The sequence below is a fragment of the Aquarana catesbeiana genome, unplaced genomic scaffold (genome assembly GCF_042186555.1).
Source record: "Aquarana catesbeiana isolate 2022-GZ unplaced genomic scaffold, ASM4218655v1 unanchor224, whole genome shotgun sequence".
In the NCBI taxonomy this organism is placed as follows: Eukaryota; Metazoa; Chordata; class Amphibia; order Anura; family Ranidae; genus Aquarana; species Aquarana catesbeiana.
Window position 1 is genome coordinate 1314178 of NW_027362651.1, and position 7722 is coordinate 1321899.

Genomic DNA, 7722 nt, shown 5'->3' on the forward strand with positions numbered 1-7722 from the left:
TGCAAACAAAGAGAAGGAACCCTTTAAGGCCCTTCCTTTGATCATGATAGGTAATACTCAGGTTCAGATCCCCCTCCCTGTCGGCTAATATAAGGGACACCTGCCCTAAACCTAGAAAGGATCCCAGAGCTGCTGCAGCTTTTCTAAAAAGGTATTGTACAGGAGCTAGGATGAGTGCAGAAGATCTCCAAATCATTATTCAAGCAGTATACCCTGAAACCACGGTTGAATTTGATGTAGTGGCAGCTTTTATCACGGCAGATCCCTATGACAAACCTGAATGGTGGGATATTTTTTGGGGCCAACTAGGACTAGCTTGGCAGAAAGCATACAAAGGGGACACAAGTGTACACACTATGTTGTCTTGCAAACAAAATCCAGGGGAAGATTTTTACTCATTTTTGGTTTGTCTACATAAAATATATCACTCACTGATTGTAGGTTTATCACTTCAGAATGTACAGAGGGTTGCTCAATGGGTATTAATGGAACTGATGTCCAACATAAAGTGACTCCTACATTACAAGTTAGTACATTACAGGACGAACTTCTTACAACTATGTGTTTTGCTGTTTTGACTGACTGACCTTTCCTTAATGGGAAGAGACTTAATGTCTGCTTTAAGAATCAATATAAGATTTGACCAAGAAGGTGGATTGACAGCAAAGTCTCCACTATGTGACTTGACTAATCCTAAATATCATGACTTCAGGGGACATTACATGCTTCTACCTAGACCGCTAGAAAATCACCCAATTTGGGCTAAGGACAAAACCTCTGTAGGACATCTTAATCATACACCTTACTCTCCTACTTTCAAACCCAACACAATATCACACTTCCAAAAACAATATCCCCTTACAGAAGGGGCAGGGCATTTCACCATTGATTGAAGAATACAAAAAGGAAGGCATACTAAAGGAAATAGTTAGTCCATGGAACACATTTTTTTTTTTTAGTGTACCGGTTGGGGAGGACGCACAAAGGATCTTTGGTTTTGTTTGGGGCCGGTTCAATTGGACACGGCTCCCACAAGAATTTGTTGACAGCCCAGCAGCCTTCTCTATGGTATTGAAATGATCCCTTGACGACTGGACACCTCCTCAGGGTTCCATACTGCTTCAATATATAGATGACCTACTGCTGTGTAGTGAGAGCAAGGGACGCTGTGAGTCCAACTCTGAACATCGCCTCGCCTCAGAAAGTCATTTGGTGTCTTGAAAAAAGATCCGGTGATGCAGGTCGCAGGTTGAGTATTTGGGGTGTATAATCAAACAAGGGGAACGTTTGGTGTCACCGGCTCGGGTCAAAGTACTTACATGCCTCAGTTCCCCGAAGGAGAAGGCCGCGCTTCTCTCCTTCCTCGGCTCGATTGTCTACTGCAGACAATGGATACCTAATTGCTCACACTGGGATTCGATCCTTAGAGCAGCTACGTTGTTGGGCTCTCCAAAAATGATTAATTGGACTGAGGAAATGCTACAAGCATTTACCACCCTCACTGCGTCCCTCTCAAGGGCACCTGCATTGGGTCTTACCCGTGCAGGTTCAGGGGATGCCCTCTTGCCTTCAAGCTCTCGGGGCTTGTGCAATGGCTTAAAGGAGGCATCCAAATTAACATTGGGAGGGCAGACAACATTATACACAACACATTCGGTAGTTCACCTTATGCAGAACATAGTACTCAGCACATGACAGCACAACGTACAAGTGGCTATGAAGTTATACTCTTTAGCACACAACATCTTGACATCAAATCATGCTCAGAGACAACACCACAAGTCAGGTTTCTACACTCTCTCTTGTATCTTTCAGAAACTGATCCTATTCCTCAACATGACTGTAATCAACAGCTTTTAGAATCTACTTCTCCAGGTTCTGATTTAAAAGACACCCCAACCCTGATTACCTACATGTGTTTGTAGACGATAACTGTACACGTCCTGACGATCACACATACAAGACTGGTTACTCAGTTGTCAGGCTCCCAGACAATATCTTAGAAAGTAAACCACTGCGAGTAACTTCAGCGCAACTCCTCTTTGAAGGACAGGATGTGAATGTTTACACAGATAGCACGTGGACGCTTTATTGAAACGCTCCTGCTTCCTCACCACATTAATGTAATTAAGATTCGCGGGCACTCATATGATAAAACAGAAATAGAAGGGAATGCACTCGCTGATAGGTATTCAATGGAAACGACACATCCCTTATCCCCAAAGTGCAGGAGGAGTAGTAGAAAAGATGAACAGAAATATTAAAGATAAACTAAAGAAAGCGACAGGAGGAACTTTGAGAAACTGGTTAGCTTTTCTTCCCGCAATACTTTTCCAAATCCGTACCTCACCCCATTCTAGAAACGGCTTATCCCCTTATGAGGTATTAATGGGAAAACCAACACAGAGGAAATAGATAGAAATAGGAGAGGAACCTAATCTATATTCTTTACAGGAAGAGTACGTGAAAAACCTGGTAAGTAGCTTTACAGAAAATTATGACAAGGTAGCTGTCACCTTTCCTCCTCTCTCCACAGAACCAACACATCCTTTTATACCCAGAGACAGGATGTTGGTCAAGCAACTAGCAGCAAGAAGATCTTCCAAGGATCTTTTGAAGTATTGAAAGTTGCAAGAACAGCAGTCCTGACTGACCAGAGCCCACAATGGATCCACAAATCAAGGATAAAGAAAGCCAAAAATCAAGGATAAAGAAAGCCCCTGATCACTGAAAACTATACATGACCACAGATGAAACAATGGAACTCTAATTCTCTCAATAACAGGAACCCCCTACAGACTTTGGTTCTGCCCCTGTTCCCCAAATGGGTGAAGTGACTTTCCAGATTCTTTTTCCCCCTTTCCCCCCCTAAAAGAAACTTATCAATCTGCCTATCAGCTTTTTCAATGACATATAAAATATGTTCTTTTGTTTCTATACTTTACACAGAACAGAGATGGTATAATGAATAATATTGGTGATCAATGCAGACTTTTCGTCTGTTATAATCAAAGGAGGGATTGTAAGGATGTTAGAGTGCTGCTTTAAGATATGTTATACAAGAAGAATGTGTATTTTGCTTTCTTATGCAGAAAATTAGAAGTGCAAAGATTATTTGCGAGCTATGTACTTGAACAGGATGTACGTGTGGTTAGCCTGACATTTTAATATAGACAATGAATAACAAAGTTATAACATGTTAGAAGTTGGGTGTCTGGAACATTGGCAGATTGCCTACCATACGTGGTCACATATATATAAACTTATATTTAGATATAGCCTGAGGGATATCTATAGGCAGAATATGCAATTTATGACGTTTTATGCTTATTTTTTCATAAAGTCTATGCTTCAATCTCATTGGCTGATAATTAGAGGGAGGTTTTTCTCTCTCTCTGTAAGTGTATAAGATATATGCAAACCCAGTAAACCATTGTAATTTCGATTCACCATCCCATGTGTGTGTCTTGATTACCCGATCGATCAGAGAGTTCTATCCATACACCCATACGTCCAACCCGGGTTCAAAGGAGAAATAGGGGCGGCTTAACAATTGGGTCTTACTGCGACCACCCTGGCTCTTTGCTCTGGGGACAGCGTTTTCACCACTCGGTTAATGTGTTCTTTCTCCCAGATATCTCCCCAGAGTTCCATGGCCATGCTCGCTTCTGAGCGGGTGCCTTCCGCCTCACACCACTGTGCCACAGTGGGGGGATCCATTCTATGGTTCTTAAGGGGGTGCTTGACTTCAGAGTGACAGTTATCCTGGACGAGCCCCCACATGTAGCAATAACTCTCGGTGGAGCTGCTGGTTTATTATTGGGCCTGTCCTCTGTTCTATTCACCCCTCTTAAGTTGTTCAATCCCCTTGACACAGCTGTAGTGCAGTGTTGTAATGATATTAGTACCAACTTCAACCCACAATATAACTTACATTTATATTTACCTCTACCTGGGTGCTTGTATCTCCACCTGCAGGAGAAATAACAACACTACACACAAACTTCTGTAATAACCAAAATGACTTCTTTCTTTGGGTAAATGATATATTTTATATAGAAAGTTATCACAGTGACAACACTATCACACCAACGAAGTGTAACAATATAGTAAATAATTATAACAATATTGATAACATACACAGAATATACCTACATATATATTTATACCAGGGAGCTCTCCCTGCTCTAAACTGCAAAGTCACTACTCTTTGTAACTAGATGCAGGGCCCTGCAATAAAAGAGATAGTCTTGACGTCTTCAATCTTCGCTAGCTATGAAATGATAATTGTAATCCACAGAGAGTTCTTCTGAGGTGTTGCGCAGTGTAAGGTAATACACAAAAGCAATTGTAATCCAGCAAACTGATCAAGTGTTCTTATACGAAGAAGACAGACTATCTAGTGTCAGCACTTGAATATTTTAGTCTATGCAAATGTAATATTCTCCAACTCAACTTGTTCTGTGGGACTATCTGTCCCAGCAACAATCTGTAAAAGTTCTAAGTGTGTGTGTAGTAATAAACAAACTTCCGGGTGTTAACCCTCTCATCACACGGGATCCGGCAGATGGATGTCTCAGTTTCAGCAATTCTCAGTCCGTATGGAGCCACCACCACATCGTCACACTGTTCCGTTCACTAATGACCAGGAATCCTCGGTTACCTCCCCCACGGGTCTCCGGAACAATCACTTCTGCTGCTTCAGCACACTGTGGCACGATGGCAGGATCCTTGCTGCTGCTCCGCTCCTTCACAAGGTAGGCCGCAACCCTGTGGAACACACACACACCCACAGAGTCCTGCTGGCAGGCCACGCGTGCCAGGAACAAGAGACCTAAGATGGCTGCCCCCAAAACTTTTATACCCTCCCACAATGCAGTTCAGGTCTTCTCTTGTCCAGGAGCATTGTGGGTAGGTCATAGTTAATGTTCAGAAGTAAACGATCAATCACTTCCATGTCACTTCTCTTAATCATAAAACACAAAAGTGTTGTACCTTTTTAGTTGTCCACTAGATGGCACTAGATCAACTTATACCCTTATAACACACTTATGACTAAAAACAAAAGTTGTCAGCGCTACATATTTATAGAAGTTCATAAGTATATCGTCTATTGCAACAACCTCCCCTTTCTCATTTCTCACCTTTGATATCACTAGTGATAATGATTGTTGATTTATCAAAAAAATTCAACATCTTATTAGCCTGAAGTCATTTCTCAAAGTTGTTTTGTTTCAAGTAAAACCTCTTCTGTTTAGCATTAACTATTGATTGATTCTTATACTGACGCATTAATCTTTCCCATCTTATTTGTTTTGAGGGGTCTTTTATAAAATCTGCTTCTGCCTGCAAACATAGTTCTACTAATTTCTCTTCTTCCTGTCTGTTAGTACATTGTGGATTTCAATGCCCCTCTTAAATATGCCCTAAATTTGTCCCAGAATATACCATCCATTTTTTTTATCCCCATGAGCTTCCAAAATATTTCCATCTGTTCCGGTATTTGATCATTTAATCTAATTTGAGTTAACCAATAAGGCTGAATCCTACAACCCAGACGACTTCCCCTTGGCCATATTGTTAAATTAAGGGTCAACCTAGAGTGGCCAGACACCCCCCCCCTCCCCTGGGCATATATGTCACTGAATGCACCAGAGGAAGTATATTCTCATCCCCCAGAGCCAGATCTATTTGAGACATACATCCTCTTCCTGGTGCATACCACAAATAGGATCTAACATTTGGGTTTTTAATTCTCCATAGGTTGATCCATCCTGCCTCTTTTATAAACTTCTCTAAAACATTAGATCCCACCATTCTTTTCTGGATTTTTTTTCCGTATCTATACATCTTTGGGTTCATCCACATATTATATATCCCCATGGTGACAAATGGTAATGAATATACTGTGGCAAAGACAAAAACATATCTTCCTTGAGGATCCCTCTTTACCCTAATACATTCCCATGTCACTGTCTTATGCACCAACATGGAGACCCCCCTTGAATAAGTTGTGTGGCAAGAATGGCAAGACCACTGAATCCACAATTTTTTAAGATAATCAAGTCTATCGTTAACCATATGTGTTTCTTGAATACATATTATTTTTGCTTGTGCTTTACGAATCTCTGTAAAGACTTGTATACGCTTCAATGCCGTACCCATGCCTCTCACGTTCCATGACAGAAAAGTGCACTGATTAGTCATATCTACCATCTTTCCACAAAAAACTGAAGCTTCTCCTATTAATAGAGACCACTCTCCCACCTGCTTACTTTTCCCTTCTATTCACTCATCCATTTACCCACAACCATACCAAAATATTTAGGGCATTACCGACATATTGCATCTGCTCCTATATAGGTAATTTGTATTGATTTCAGCCTTACTGATCCTCAACCCCCCTATCTTGTTATCCTGGGAGGAATGAATATAAAAAAAACACACCTGTATATATTCTTACCCCTTCCTTTTCCCTCTCTCCCCCCTTTTCTTCCTACTCCTCACACCTCCCCCTCTCCCTCCCCCCTCTCCTTTCCCCTTCTATCTGTGTATTTATGTGTTCCCCTCTCTCCTCTTACACTTATACTGTGTGTCGTTTTACTATGTATAAATTCAATGGCACCACCTTTTGTTTTAAACCAAACTTGTTATCTCAGTGTCTCCCTAACTATGTGTCTCCTTCCCTTATTCCTTTTCCCCTTTCTTCCCCCCTCCCTCCCCCTTTCTATATACTTCTTCTTTCATTCCTCCTTTATCAATAACTTTTATCTTTAACCACTACAATACTGGGCACTTTTGCCCCCTTCCTTCCCAGAACAATTTTCAGCTTTCAGCGCTCTCGCACTTTCAATGACAATTGCGCGGTCATGCTACGCTGTACCCAATTACATTTTTATCATTTTGTTCGCACACATAGAGCTTTCTTTTGGTGGTATTTATTCACGACTCCATTTTTTATTTTTTGCGATATAAGCGAAGAAATAGCGGAAATTTGGAAAAAAAAACAATATTTTCTTCTTTCTATTTTAAAAGAAATACAATCAAATTAAATTTTGTAATAAATGTAAGCCAAAATGTATTCTGCTATTTGTTTTTGGTAAAAAAAAATTATGTTAAGTGTATAATAATTGGTTTGTGTGATCACGTATATATGTACGCAAATGATCATGTACAGATGTGTGCAAAAAATCATTGGGACATGTGATTTTAGTGGGACATATGTGGGGGACAGGTGTTTTTATTATTTGGGGACATGTGTTTTGGGACATTGTGTGGGCACATGTGTGTTTTACATTGTGTGGTGACACTAGTTTGGTGATCAGTGAGTAAAAAACTGAAAAAAACAGCTCATACTCACTGATCACCAGCCGACTGCAGTGATCCCCTCTCCTCTCCTCACCGACAACTTCCGTATGAGGAGAGGATAGCTGATTGCCTAGCAACCAGCTCTGTGTATATAATAACATGACGGCTGTGATTGGACATGGCCATCATGTGATCAGGAGAGCCAATCACAGAGCCCTCCTGCCGATCGGCGCTGTATCCGGGTGACATGAGCACATTGGAATCGCACCACTGCACGGGCACGCGCGCAATCCCCCTCCTTCTGAGGGACGTTCCTGAATGTCCACTCAGAAGGAGAGAGCGCCCACCTGGCCGTTTATGTACATTGGCCGGGTGGGAAGTGGTTAATATTGTGCATAATTCTCTGTGTCTGTG